This window comes from Mobula hypostoma, chromosome 18, assembly GCF_963921235.1.
Source record: "Mobula hypostoma chromosome 18, sMobHyp1.1, whole genome shotgun sequence".
In the NCBI taxonomy this organism is placed as follows: Eukaryota; Metazoa; Chordata; class Chondrichthyes; order Myliobatiformes; family Myliobatidae; genus Mobula; species Mobula hypostoma.
This window is the reverse complement of record NC_086114.1, coordinates 59,193,731-59,209,654: the sequence shown is the minus strand read 5'-3', so window position 1 is coordinate 59,209,654 and position 15,924 is coordinate 59,193,731.

Genomic DNA, 15,924 nt, shown 5'->3' with positions numbered 1-15,924 from the left:
ATAACTTAGAAAAAACTTTAGAATCGACATTTAATAAAGATATTGGTCTATAAGATGCACATTGAGCAGGGTCTTTATCCTTCTTTAGTATTAAAGAAATTGATGCTCTATTAAAAGATTCCGGAAGTTTACCAAGTTTCAAAGAAGCCTCAAAAACCTTATAGAGCCAAGGAATCAATAAAGAAGCAAAACATTTGTAAAATTCAACAGTAAACCCATCAGGGCCAGGAGCTTTCCCCAGATTCATAGAAAAAATAACATTCTTAATCTCATCCATTGTAATGGAAGTATCTAATAAAGAAGACATATCCTGTGAAATCTGAGGGAAGTCTAACTTATCTAAAAAATCATTCATATATTTAGAATCTCGAGGAGACTCTGATTGATATAAAGAAGAATAAAAATCACAAAAGGTTTGATTAATCCCCACATGATCCAATATCAATCGATCATTTTGGTTATAAATCTGATTGATTTGAGATTTAACATAATTAGATTTCAATTGATTAGCCAGCAGCTTGCCAATTTTATCACTGTGAACATAAAAATCACTTCTTGTTTTCTTTAATTGGTTTACAATCGAGGACGAGAGTAGTAAACTGTATTCCATTTGAAGTTCAGTTCTTTGTTTGTATAGCTCCTCAGAAGGAGCCATAACATATTTCTTATCAATTTCTTTAATCTTGTCCACAATTGCCATCTCCTCCTGCTTCTGTTTCTTCCTCAAAGCAACGGAATACGAAATAATCTGACCCCGAATATAGGCTTTAAAAGTGTCCCAAAGAGTGTTAACCGAAATATCTTCTGTATGGTTAATTGTAAAAAAAAGCTCAATCTGTTCATTCATAAAATTAACAAAGTCCGAGTCCTGAAGCAACAGCGAATTAAAACGCCATTGTCTATTGTTCGGTATATTGGCCATAATTTTAATAGAAAGCTTAAGTGGAGCATGATCCGAAATGGTTATAGAATCATAATCACATTCAATCACTGAAGGAATGAGACGAGAATCAATAAAAAAATAATCAATTCTTGAATAGGAATGATGAACATGTGAAAAAAAGGAAAAATCTTTTTCCTGAGGATGCAGAAAACGCCAAATGTCCGTCGACCCAGAATCAGAAAGGAAAAAATTAATCAAATTTGCAGATTTATTAGGTAAAGTCCATAAAGGAGCCGAACGGTCCAAAGCTGGAGATAAGCAGGTATTAAGATCTCCGCCCCAAATCAATGAAAACTCGTTCAAATTCGGAAACTGATCAAACAATGGTTTATAAAATTCCGGACAATCCATATTAGGAGCATAAACATTAACCAAAACTACTTTTTTATTAAATAGTAAACCACTAACCAATAAAAATCTACCATTCGGATCAGAGATAATATCCTGTTGTATAAAAGTAACTGAGGAATCTATAAAAATAGAGACGCCTCGAATCTTAGCATTGGAGTTCGAATGAAATTGTTGTCCCTTCCAGAATTTGAAAAAACGTAGTCTGTCCCCCCTCCGCACATGGGTCTCTTGTAAAAATAAAATTTGTGCTTTAAGTCTCCGGAACACTTTAAAAACTTTTTTTCTTTTAATAGGATGATTAAGACCATTAGTATTCCAGGAGACAAAATTAATAATAGACTCCATAAATCCTAAAGTCAACCCACAACAAGGAGGATTGACAATAGGCGCGACCCACAAACCCGGAGAGGAAACAGAACATACAAAAGATACCGGGGAAAAGGACGCAACCAGTACTTCAATAATGTATATAGCCCAAAGAAAAACAAACTAAAACGTGAAGCCCCGCCCGCCACCCCCCAGCCCAAGACCCCAAGGCAAAATCTAAAGCAGACCCGCCAGAAAGAAGCAAGCGCTAAAACTACCCCCATGACTTCCGGTATACGCTCCCTAAAAAAAAGGTATAAATATGAAAAGGATCAGCTAATTGTAAAACAGTAAAAAAAATAAAAAAAAATTAGCTCAATTAGAATACACACAGAACAGAACAAAAGCCGGAAAATATATATTAAAAAAAACCACAATAAACCTCAAACTCATGAATAGACACAGCAACAAAAAAAAAATAGGATTATTAACATGAAGTGATTATAAAAAGCAAAACAGAATAAAATTTTTAAAAAAACTACAAAATTTAAGGCCGCACAGGAAATACGTAAGATGACAAAAGGGAAGTAACCACCCAGAATCCCCTGGGAAAAGAAAGAAATGACGCAGTTAAAAAAAAAGTTTAGCAGCCATATTAAGAAATCGAAAGTAAACTTTTCTGCCCAAATAGGGCACAGCAAAGTTAAAACCAACCAATTCACAGCCTCCGATCAACGGAGAAAATTAAAAAAAAAGGCAATTAAGATGTTGAAGATGAAAGTTGATCCAGATAACTCTGGGCATCCGATGGAGAATCAAAAAAACGAAGGGCTCCATCTGACATGCGAATCCTTAGACGTGCAGGGTACAGCAGCGCTGGTCTTAAATCCATCTTATAGAATTCCGACATCACGGATCTGTAACGGACCCGTTGGTCCCAGATTGGTTTACTGAAATCTTCCACGAATCGGAACTTAAGATCCGAAAAATCAATGAAACCTTTAGATCGAGCGAATCGAAACAGTCTCTCCTTGTCTTGAAAGTAATGAAAACGTAAGATAACATGCTTAGGTCTATCTGACCTAGACGAGTATGATGGGATTCTGTGAACACGATCCAGTAGCGGTGGTTGGTCAGGAAATACAGTAGGGAATGCATCTTTTAAAAGTTGGGAGAAATATTTCATAGGGTTGTTAGCTTCCACGGCTTCCCTGACGCCAATCATTCGTAAATTCTGCCGTCGCATTCTAGATTCCAAGTCAGAGTTTTTAAAAGTCAAAAAGTCAAGTTTCTTCTTCATTACATTAATTGTTTCTTCGATTTTCCCCATCTTAAGCTCACTTTGTTGCGCGGATTTTTGAAGATCAAATATAGCCGACTGATGTTCCGCAATACATGTTTGCATCTTATCAATTAAATCGGCAATTTTCTGGAACTTAGTTGAGATTTCCGTATGAATCAGGTCTTTAACAAAGCCCGCAATTTCTGTACGAATCATCTCCCTAACAGAGGTTGAAATTTCCCTCTGAATTAACTCCGATATCGCTTTCAAAGTCACCGGTGATTCAGTCGGAGGGAGATCCGTAGCTTTCGGTTTAACCGGAGGTTTACCATCCTTGCCGTCTTTCCCGTTCTTAGACATAGCCGATCTCAGTATCATCCAATTGTCAGAGAATTCAGTTTAATTCAAAGTATTGTAAGAATTGATGCCTTAATAGTTAATTAAAGTATAGCTGACCATAGAGAAAAAAACTCAGAGGTAATGGAGCGAGTCAAGAACGCGACTTCACTCCATGAGCGCTACCGGAAGTCCCCCATTTACACGTCTTCCAACGGGCTGTTCCCTCATCTACACGTCTTCAATCTCACTGTTCCCTCACCTACACCAGTCTTCCACCTCACTGTTCCCTCATTTACACGTCTTCCAACGGGCTGTTCCCTCATCTACACGTCTTCAGCCTCACTGTTCCCTCATCTACACGTCTTCAGCCTCACTGTTCCCTCATCTACACCAGTCTTCCACCTCACTATTCCCTCATTTACACGTCTTCCAACAGGCTGTTCCCTCATCTACACGTCTTCAGCCTCACTGTTCCCTCATCTACGCCAGTCTTCCACCACGGTGTTTCCTCATCTACACCAGTCTTTCACCTCACAGTTCCCTCATTTAACGCAGTCCAGGGCACTGTTCCCTCATCTACATAAGTCTTCCACATCACTGTTCCCTCATTAACACCACTCTTTCACCTCACTGTTCCCACACCTACAGAAGTCTTCCACCTCATTGTTCCCTCATCTACAGCAGTCTTCCCCCTCACTGTTCCATCACCGACACAAGTCTTCCAACTCACTGTTCCCTCATCTCTTCCACACCAGTCTTCTACCTCACTGTTCCCTTATCTATACCACTTCCACTTCACTGTTCCCTGATCTACACAAGTCTTCCACCTCACTGATTCCTCATCTACCACCGTATTCCACCTCATTTTTCCCTCATCTACACCATTCCACCTCACTGTTCCCTCATCTACACCATTCTACCACCTCACTGTTCCCTCATCTACACGCCTTCCACCTCACTGTTCCCTCATCTACTCCAGTTTTCCAACTCAGTTTTCCCTCATCTAGTGCTGTCTTCCACCTCACTGTTCCCTCACCTACGCCAGTCTTCCACATCACTGTTCCCTCATCTACACCAGTCTTCTACCTCACTGTTCCCTTATCTATACCAGTCTTCCACCTCACTATTCCCTGATCTGCACAAGTCTTCCACCTCACTGATCCCTCATCTACCACAGTATTCCACCTCATTTTTCCCTCATCTACACCATTCCACCTCACTGTTCCCTCATCTACACCATTCTACCACCTCACTGTTTCCTCATCTACACGTCTTCCACCTCACTGTTCCCTCATCTACACGTCTTCAGCCTCACTGTTCCCTCATCTGCACCAGTCTTCCACCTCAATGTTCCCTCATCTACGCCAGTCTTCCACCTCACTGTCCCCTCAAATACACCAGTCTTCCACCTCAGTGTTCCCTCATCTACAGTCTTCCACCTCAGTGTTCCCTCATCTACAACATTCTTCCACCTCACTGTTCCCTCATCCACAGTGGTGTTTCACCTCACTCTTCCCTCACCTACACCAGTCTTCCAACTCACTGATACCTAATCAACACCAGTTTTCCACCTCACTGTTCCCACATCTGCACCAGTCTTCCACCTAAGTTTTCCTTCATCTACAGCGGTCTTCCACCTCACTGTTCCCTCGTAAACTCCAGTCTTCCGCCTCCTGTTCCCTCACCTACACCAGTCTTCCAGCTCACTATTCCCTAATCTACACCAGTCTTCCACCTCACTATTCCCTCATCTACATGTCTTCATCCTCACTGTTCCCTCACCTACACCAGTCTTCCACCAGACTGTTCCCTCATCCACACCAGTCTTTTACCTCACTATTCTCTCATCTACAGCTGTCTTCCACGACACTATTCCCTCATCTACAGCCGTCTTCCACCTCACTGTTCCCTCATTAACACCACTCTTTCACCTCACTGTTCCCTCACCTACAGTAGACTTCCACCTCATTGTTCCCTCATCTACAGCAGTCTTCCCCCTCACTGTCCCCTCAAATACACCAGTCTTCCACCTCAGTGTTCCCTCATCTACAGTCTTCCACCTCAGTGTTCCCTCATCTACAACATTCTTCCACCTCACTGTTCCCTCATCTACAGCTGTCTTCCACCACACTGTTCCCTCATCTACAGTGGTGTTCCACCTCACTCTTCCCTCACCTACACCAGTCTTCCAACTCACTGATACCTAATCAACACCAGTTTTCCAGCTCACTGTTCCCTCATCTGCACCAGTCTTCTACCTCAGTTTTCCCTCATCTATAGTGGTCATCCACCTCACTGTTCACTCATCAACTCCAGTCTTCCGCCTCACTGTTCCCTCACCTACACCAGTCTTCCACCTCACTGTTCCCTCATATGCACCAGTCTTCCAGCACAGTTTGCCTTCATCTGCAGCGGTCTGCCACCTCACTTTTCCCATATCTCCACCAGTCTTCCACCTCACTGTTCCCTCATCTACACTTCTTCAACCTCACTGTTCCCTCACCTACACCAGTTTTCCACCTCACTATTCCCTCATTTACACGTCTTCCAACAGGCTGTTCCCTCATCTACACGTCTTCAGCCTCACTGTTCCCTCATCTACGCCAGTCTTCCACCACGGTGTTTCCTCATCTACACCAGTCTTTCACCTCACAGTTCTCTCATTTACCGCAGTCCAGGGCACTGTTCCCTCATCTACATAAGTCTTCCACCTCACTGTTCCCTCATTAACACCACTCTTGCACCTCACTGTTCCCACACCTACAGCAGTCTTCCACCTCATTGTTCCCTCATCTACAGCAGTCTTCCCCCTCACTGTTCCATCACCGACACAAGTCTTCCATCTCACTGTTCCCTCACCTACGCCAGTCTTCCACATCACTCTTCCTTCATCTACACCTGTCTTCTACCTCACTGTTCCCTTATCTATACCACTTCCACTTCACTGTTCCCTGATCTACACAAGTCTTCCACCTCACTGATTCCTCATCTACCACCGTATTCCACCTCATTTTTCCCTCATCTACACCATTCCACCTCACTGTTCCCTCATCTACACCATTCTACCACCTCACTGTTCCCTCATCTACACGTCTTCCACCTCACTGTTCCCTCATCTACTCCAGTTTTCCAACTCAGTTTTCCCTCATCTAGTGCTGTCTTTCACCTCACTGTTCCCACACCTACAGAAGTCTTCCACATCATTGTTCCCTCATCTACAGCAGTCATCCCCCTCACTGTTCCATCACCTACACAAGTCTTCCATCTCACTGTTCCCTCACCTACGCCAGTCTTCCACATCACTCTTCCCTCATCTACACCTGTCTTCTACCTCACTGTTCCCTCATCTACACCAGTCTTCTACCTCACTGTTCCCTTATCTATACCAGTCTTCCACCTCACTGTTCCCTGATCTGCACAAGTCTTCCACCTCACTGATCCCTCATCTACCACAGTATTCCACCTCATTTTTCCCTCATCTACACCATTCCACCTCACTGTTCCCTCATCTACACCATTCTACCACCTCACTGTTTCCTCATCTACACGTCTTCAGCCTCACTGTTCCCTCATCTGCACCAGTCTTCCACCTCAATGTTCCCTCATCTACGCCAATCTTCCACCTCACTGTCCCCTCAAATACACCAGTCTTCCACCTCAGTGTTCCCTCATCTACAGTCTTCCAGCTCAGTGTTCCCTCATCTACAACATTCTTCTACCTCACTGTTCCCTCATCTACAGTGGTGTTTCACCTCACTCTTCCCTCACCTACACCAGTCTTCCAACTCACTGATACCTAATCAACACCAGTTTTCCAGCTCACTGTTCCCTCATCTGCACCAGTCTTCCACCTCAGTTTTCCCTCATCTACAGTAGTCATCCACCTCACTGTTCACTCATCAACTCCAGTCTTCCGCCTCACTGTTCCCTCACCTACACCAGTCTTCCACCTCACTGTTCACTCAAATAGACCAGTCTTCCACCTCACTGTTCCCTCATCTGCACATCTTCAGCCTCACAGTTCCCTCATCTACACCAGTCTTCCACCTCACTGTTCCCTCATCTAAACCAGTCTTCCACCTCACTGTTCCCTCATCTACACCAGTCTTCCACCTATGTTTTCCCGCATCTGCAGCGGTCTTCCACCGCACTGTTCCCTCATCTACATGTCTTCAGCCTCACTGTTCCCTCACCTACACCAGTCTTCCAGCTGACTGTTCCCTCATCTACACCAGTCTTTAACCTCACTATTCTCTCACCTACATAAGTCTTCATTCTACTGTTCCCTCAAGTACACCAGTCTTCCAGCTCACTGTTCCCACATCAACTGCTGTCTTCCGCCTCACTGTTCCCTCACCTACATTAGTCTTCCAGCTAACTATTCCCCAACCTACACCAGACTTCCACCTCACTTTTCATTCATCGACACGTCTTCAGCCTCACTGTTCCCTCACCTACACCAGCCTTCCACCGGACTGTTCCCTCATCTACACCAGTCTTCCACCTCACTATTCCCTCATCGACACCAGTCTTCTACCTCACTGTTCTCTCATCTATACCAGTCTTCCACCTCACTGTTCCCCGATCTACACCAGTATTCCACCTCATTTTTCCCTCATCTACACAATTCCACCTCACTGTTCCCCCATCTACACCATTCTACCACCTCACTGTTCCCTCATCTACACGTCTTCCACCTGACTGTTCCCTCACCTACACCACTGTTCCGCCTCACTGTAACCTCACCTACACCTGTCTTCCAACTCACTATTCCCTCACCTACACCAGTCTTCCACCTCGGTATTCCCTCATCTACACGCCTTCCACTTCACTGTTCCCTCATCAACGCCAGTCTTCCACGACACTGTTCCTTCATCTACAGCGGTGTTCCACCTCACTCTTCCCTCACCTACACCAGTCTTCCACCTCACTGTTCCCTCATCGACACCAGTCTTCTACCTCACTGTTCCCTCATCGACACCAGTCTTCCACCTCACTATTCCCTCATCGACACCAGTCTTCTACCTCACTGTTCTCTCATCTATACCAGTCTTCCACCTCACTGTTCCCCGATCTACACCAGTATTCCACCTCATTTTTCCCTCATCTACACAATTCCACCTCACTGTTCCCCCATCTACACCATTCTACCACCTCACTGTTCCCTCATCTACACGTCTTCCACCTGACTGTTCCCTCAGCTACACCAGTGTTCCGCCTCACTGTAACCTCACCTACACCTGTCTTCCAACTCACTATTCCCTCACCTACACCAGTCTTCCACCTCGGTATTCCCTCATCTACACGTCTTCCACTTCACTGTTCCCTCATCAACGCCAGTCTTCCACGACACTGTTCCCTCATCTACAGCGGTGTTCCACCTCACTCTTCCCTCACCTACACCAGTCTTCCACCTCACTGTTCCCTCATCTGCACCAGTCTTCCACCACAGTTTGCCTTCATCTACAGCGGTCTTCCTTCTCACTGTTCCCTTATCTACCCCAGTCTTCCACCTCACTGTTCCCTCATCTACACGTCTTCAATCTGACTGTTCCCTCACCTACACCAGTCTTCCACCTCACTGTTCCCTCATTTACACGTCTTCCAACAGACTGTTCCCTCATCTACACGTCTTCAGCCTCACTGTTCCCTCATCTACACTAGTCTTCCACCACAGTGTTCCCTCATCTACACCAGTCTTTCACTTCACAGTTCCCTCATTTGCCGCAGTTCAGGGCACTGTTCCCTCATCTACAGACGTCTTCCACGTCACTGTTCCCTCATTAACACCACTCTTTCACCTCACTTTTCCCTCACCTACAGCAGACTTCCACCTCATTGTTCCCTCATCTACAGCAGTCTTCCCCCTCACTGTTCCATCACCTACACCAATCTTTCACTTCACTGTTCCCTCATCTACACCAGACATCCACCTGAATGTTTGCTCATCTACTCCATTTTTCCAATTCAGTTTACCCTCATCTACAGCTGTCTTCCACCTCACTGTTCCCTCACCTACGCCAGTCTTCCACATCACTGTTCCACCATCTACACCAGTCTTCTACCTCACTGTTCCCTTATCTATACCAGTCTTCCACCTCACTGTTCCCTGATCTATACAAGTCTTCCACCTCACTGATCCCTCATCTACCACAGTATTCCACCTCATTTTTCCCTCATCTACACAATTCCACCTCACTGTTCCCTCATCTACACATCTTCTGCCTCACTGTTCCCTCATCTACACCAGTCTTCCACCTCACTATTCTCTCATCTACACCTGTCTTCCACCTCACTGCTCCCTCATCTACACCAGTCTTCCACCTCACTGTTCCCTCATCTACACCTGTCTTCCACCTCTGTATTCCCTCATCTACTCAAGACTTCCACCTCAGTTTTCCCTCATCTACAACAGTCTTCCACATCACTGTTCCCTCATCTACAGCTGTCTTCCACGACACTGTTCCCTCATCTACAGCGGTGTTCCACCTCATTCTTCCCTCACCTACACCAGTCTTCCACCTCACTCTTCCCTCATCTGCACCAGTCTTCCAGCACAGTTTGCCTTCATCTGCAGCGGTCTGCCACCTCACTTTTCCCATATCTCCACCAGTCTTCCACTTCACGATTCTCTCATCTACACCAGTCTTCCACCTCACTGTTCCCTCATCTACACGTCTTCAGCCTCACTGTTCCCTCATCTACGCCAGTCTTCCACCACGGTGTTTCCTCATCTACACCAGTCTTTCACCTCACAGTTCTCTCATTTACCGCAGTCCAGGGCACTGTTCCCTCATCTACATAAGTCTTCCACCTCACTGTTCCCTCATTAACACCACTCTTGCACCTCACTGTTCCCACACCTACAGCAGTCTTCCACCTCATTGTTCCCTCATCTACAGCAGTCTTCCCCCTCACTGTTCCATCACCGACACAAGTCTTCCAACTCACTGTTCCCTCATCTACACCAGTCTTCTACCTCACTGTTCCCTTATCTATACCACTTCCACTTCACTGTTCCCTGATCTACACAAGTCTTCCACCACACTGTCCCCTCAAATACACCAGTCTTCCACCTCACTGTTCCCTCACCTACACCAGTCTTCCACCTCACTGTTCACTCAAATAGACCAGTCTTCCACCTCACTGTTCCCTCATCTACAGCTGTCTTCCACCACACTGTTCCCTCATCTACAGTGGTGTTCCACCTCACACTTCTCTCACCTACACCAGTCTTCCAACTCACTGATACCTAATCAACACCAGTTTTCCACCTCACTGTTCCCTCATCTGCACCAGTCTTCCACCTCAGTATTCCCTCATCTACAACAGTCTTCCACCTCACTGTTCCCTCATCTACAGCTGTCTTCCATGACACTGTTCCCTCATCTACAGCGGTGTTGCACCTCACTCTTCCCTCACCTACACCAGTCTTCCACCTCACCGTTCCTTCATCTGCACCAGTCTTCCACCACAGTTTGCCTTCATCTACAGCGGTCTTCCACCTCACTGTTCCCTTATCTACACCAGTCTGCCACCTGACTGTTCCCTCATCTACTCCAGTCTTCCACCTTATTATTCCCTCATCTACACCATTCCACCTCACTGTTCCCCCATCTACACGTCTTCCACCTCACTGTTCCCTCACCTACACCACTCTTCCGCCTCACTGTAACCTCACCTACACCAATCTTTCAACTCACTCTTTCCTTATCTACACCAGACTTCCACCTCACTGTTCCCTCATCTGCACATCTTCAGCCTCACTGTTCCCTCATCTTCACCAGTCTTCCACCTCTCTGTTCATTCAAATATACCAGTCTTCCACCTCACTGTTCCGTCATCTACACCAGTCTTACACCTCAGTTTTCCTTCATCTACAACAGTCTTCCACCTCACTGTTCCCTCATCTACAGCTGTCTTCCACCACACTGTTCCCTCATCTACAGTGGTGTTCCACCTCACACTTCCCTCACCTACACCAGTCTTCCAACTCACTGATACCTAATCAACACCAGTTTTCCACCTCACTGTTCCCTCATCTGCACCAGTCTTCCACCTAAGTTTTCCCTCATCTACAGCGGTCTTCCACCTCACTGTTCCCTCGTAAACTCCAGTCTTCCACCTCACTGTTCCCTCATCAACTCCAGTCTTCCGCCTCCCTGTTCCCTCACCTACACCAGTCTTCCAGCTCACTATTCCCTAATCTACACCAGTCTTCCACCTGACTGTTTCCTCACCTGCACAAGTCTTCCATCTACTTTTCCCTCACCTACACCAGTCTTCCACCTCATTTTTCCCTCATCTACACCATTCCACCTCACTGTTCGCCCATCTACACCATTCTGCCACCTCACTGTTCCCTCATCTACACGTCTTCCACCTCACTGTTCCCTCACCTACATCACTCTTCCGCCTCACTGTAACCTCACCTACACCAATCTTCCAACTCACTCTTTCCTCATCTACACCAGACTTCCACCTCACTGTTCCCTCATCTGCACATCTTCAGCCTCACTGTTCCCTCATCTTCACCAGACTTCCACCTCACTGATCCCTCACCTACAAAAGTCTTCCATCTCACTGATCCCTCACCCGCCAGTCTTCCACATCACTGTTCCCTCATCTACACCAGTCTTCTACCTCACTGTTCCCTTATCTATACCACTTCCACCTCACTGTTCCCTGATCTACACAAGACTTCCACCTCACTGATCCCTCATCTACCACAGTATTCCACCTCATTTTTCCCTCATCTACACCATTCCACCTCACTGTTCCCTCATCTACACCAGTCTTCCACCTCACTGTTCGCTCATCTAAACCAGTCTTCCACCTCACTGTTCCCTCATCTGCACCAGTCTTCCACCTATGTTTTCCCGCATCTACAGCGGTCTTCCACCGCAATGTTCCCTCATCTACATGTCTTCAGCCTCACTGTTCCCTCACCTACACCAGTCTTCCAGCTGACTGTTCCCTCATCTACACCAGTCTTTAACCTCACTATTCTCTCACCTGCACAAGTCTTCCATCTACTGTTCCCTCACCTACACCAGTCTTCCCCCTCAATGTTCCCTCACCTACACCAGTCTTCCACCTCACTGTTCCCTCATCTACACCAGTATTCCACCTCATTTTTCCCTCATCTACACCATTCCACCTCACTGTTCCCCCATCTACACCATTCTACCACCTCACTGTTCCCTCATCTACACCAGTCTTCCACCTCAATGTTCCCTCACCTACACCAGTCTTCCACCTCACTGACCCCTCAAATACACCAGTCTTTCACCTCAGTGTTCCCTCATCTACAGTCTTCCACCTCAGTATTCCCTCATCTACACATCTTCAGCCTCACTGCTCCCTCATCTACACCAGTCTTCCACCTCACTGTTCCCTCATCTACACCAGTCTTCCACCTCAATGTCCCCTCAAATACACCAGTCTTCCACCTCACTGTAACCTCACCTACACCAATCTTCCAACTCTCTATTCCCTCATCTACACCAATCTTCCACCACACTGTTCCCTCATCTACAGTGGTGTTCCACCTCACACTTCCCTCACCTACACCAGTCTTCCAACTCACTGATACCTAATCAACACCAATCTTCCACCTCACTGTTCCCTCATCTGCACCAGTCTTCCACCTAACTTTTCCCTCATCTACAGCGGTCTTCCACCTCACTGTTCCCTCATCTACTCCAGTCTTCCGCCTCCCTGTTCCCTCACCTACACCAGTCTTCCTGCTCACTATTCCCTAATCTACACCAGTCTTCCACCTCACAATTCTCTCATCTCCATGTTTTCAGCCTCACTGTTCCCTCACCTACACCAGTCTTCCACCTGACTGTTCCCTCATCTACACCAGTCTTTTACCTCACTATTCTCTCATCTACACCAGTCTTCCACCTCACTGTTCCCTCATCTGCAGTAGTCTTCCTCCTTACTGTTCCCTCATCTACACGTCTTCAGCCTCACTCTTCCCTCATCGACAGTAGTCTTCCACCTCAGTGTTCCCTCATCTACACCACTCTTCCACCTCATTGTTCCCTCATCTAAACCAGTCTTCCACTGTTCCCTCATCTACACCAGTCTTTCACCTCATTGTTCCCTCATCTACACCATTCCACCTCACTGTTCCCTCATCTGCACCAGTCTACCAACTCACTGTTCCCTCACCTACACGTCTTCCACCTCACTGTTCCCTCATCTACACATCTTCAGCCTCACTGTTCCCTCATCTACACCAGTCTTCCACCTCACTGTTCCCTCATCTACACCAGTCTTCCACCTCACTGTTCCCTCATCTAAACGGCTTCAACCTCACTGTTCACTCACCTACATCAGTTTTCCACCTCAATATTCCCTCATCTACACCAGTCTTCCACCACACTGTTCCCTCATCTACACGTCTTCAGCTTCACTGTTCCCTCATCTACTCCAGTCTTCCAGCTCGGTGTTCCCTCATCTACACCAGTCTTTCACCTCACTGTTCCCTCACCTGCACAAGTTTCCCATCTCACTGTTCCCTCATAAACACCAGTCTTCCACTTCACTGTTCCCTAATATACCCGAGACATCCACCTCACTGTTCCCTCACCTACACCAGTCTTCCACCTCACGGTTCCCTCACCTACACAAGTCTTCCATCTACTATTCCCTCATCTACACCAGTATTCCACCTCATTTTTCCCTCATCTACACCATTCCACCTCAATGTTCGCCCAACTATGCCATTCTGCCACCTCACTATTCCCTCATCTACAGACGTCTTCCACCTCACTGTTCCCTCATTAACACCACTCTTTCACCTCACTGATCCCTCACCTACAGCAGACTTCCCCCTCATTGTTCCCTCATCTACAGCAGTCTTCCCCCTCACTGTTCCATCACCTACACCAATCTTTCACTTCACTGTTACCTCATCTACACCAGACATCCACGTCAATGTTCTCTCATCTACTCCAGTTTTCCAACTCAGTTTTCCCTCATCTACAGCTGTCTTCCACCTCACTGTTCCCTCACCTACGCCAGTCTTCCACATCACTGTTCCCTCATCTACACCAGTCTTCTACCTCACTGTTCCCTTATCTCTACAAGTCTCCCACCTCACTGTTCCCTGATCTGCACAAGTCTTCCACCTCACTGATCCCTCATCTACCACAGTATTCCACCTCATTTTTCCCTCATCTACACCATTCCACCTCACTGTTCCCTCATCTACACCATTCTACCACCTCACTGTTTCCTCATCTACACGTCTTCCACCTCACTGTTCCCTTATCGACACATCTTCAGCCTCACTGTTCCCTCATCTGCACCAGTCCTCCACCTCACTGTTCCCTCATCTACACCAGTCTTCCACCTCAATGTCCCCTCAAATGCACCAGTCTTCCACCTCACTGTAACCTCACCTACACCAATCTTCCAACTCTCTATTCCCTCATCTACACCAGTCTTCCAACTCACTGATACCTAATCAACACCAGTTTTCCACCTCACTGTTCCCTCATCTGCACCAGTCTTCCACCTAACTTTTCCCTCATCTACAGCGGTCTTCCACCTCACTGTTTCCTCATCAACTCCAGTCTTCTGCCTCCCTGTTCCCTCACCTACACCAGTCTTCCTGCTCACTATTCCCTAATCTACACCAGTCTTCCACCTCACTATTCTCTCATCTCCATGTTTTCAGCCTCACTGTTCCCTCACCTACACCAGTCTTCCACCTGACTGTTCTCTCATCCACACCTGTCTTTTACCTCACTGTTCCCTCATCTACACGTCTTCAACGTCACTGTTCCCTCATCTACACTTCTTCCACCTCACTGTTCCCACATCTACACCAGTCTTCCACAATGGTGTTCCCTCATCTACACCAGTCTTTCACCTCACAGTTCGCTCATTTACCGCAGTTCAGGGCACTGTTCCCTCATCTACAGACGTCTTCCACCTCACTGTTCCCTCATTAACACCACTCTTTCACCTCACAGTTCTCTCACCTACAGCAGACTTCCACCTCATTGTTCCCTCATCTACAACAGTCTTCCCCCTCACTGTTCCATCACCTACACCAATCTTTCACTTCACTGTTCCATCATCTACACCAGACATCCACGTCAATGTTCCCTCAACTACTCCAGTTTTCCAACTCAGTTTTCCCTCATCTACAGCAGTCTTCCACCTCACTGATCCCTCACCTACACAAGTCTTCCATCTCACTGTTCCCTCACCTACGCCAGTCTTCTACCTCACTTTTGCCTTATCTATACCACTTCCACCTCAGTTTTCCCTGATCTACACAAGTCTTCCACCTCACTGATCCCTCATCTACCACAGTATTCCACCTCATTTTTCCCTCATCTACGCCATTCCACCTCACTGTTCCCTCATCTACACCATTCTACCACCTCACTGTTCCCTCATCTACACCAGTCTTCCACCTCAATGTTCCCTCACCTACACCAGTCTTCCACCTCACTGACCCCTCAAATACACCAGTCTTCCACCTCAGTATTCCCTCATCTACAGTCTTCCACCTCACTGTTCCCTCATCTACAGCTGTCTTCCACCACACTGTTCCCTCATCTACAGTGGTGTTCCACCTAACTCTTCCCTCACCTACACCAGTCTTCCAACTCACTGATACCTAATCAACACCAGTTTTCCAGCTCACTGTTCCCTCATCTGCACCAGTCTTCCA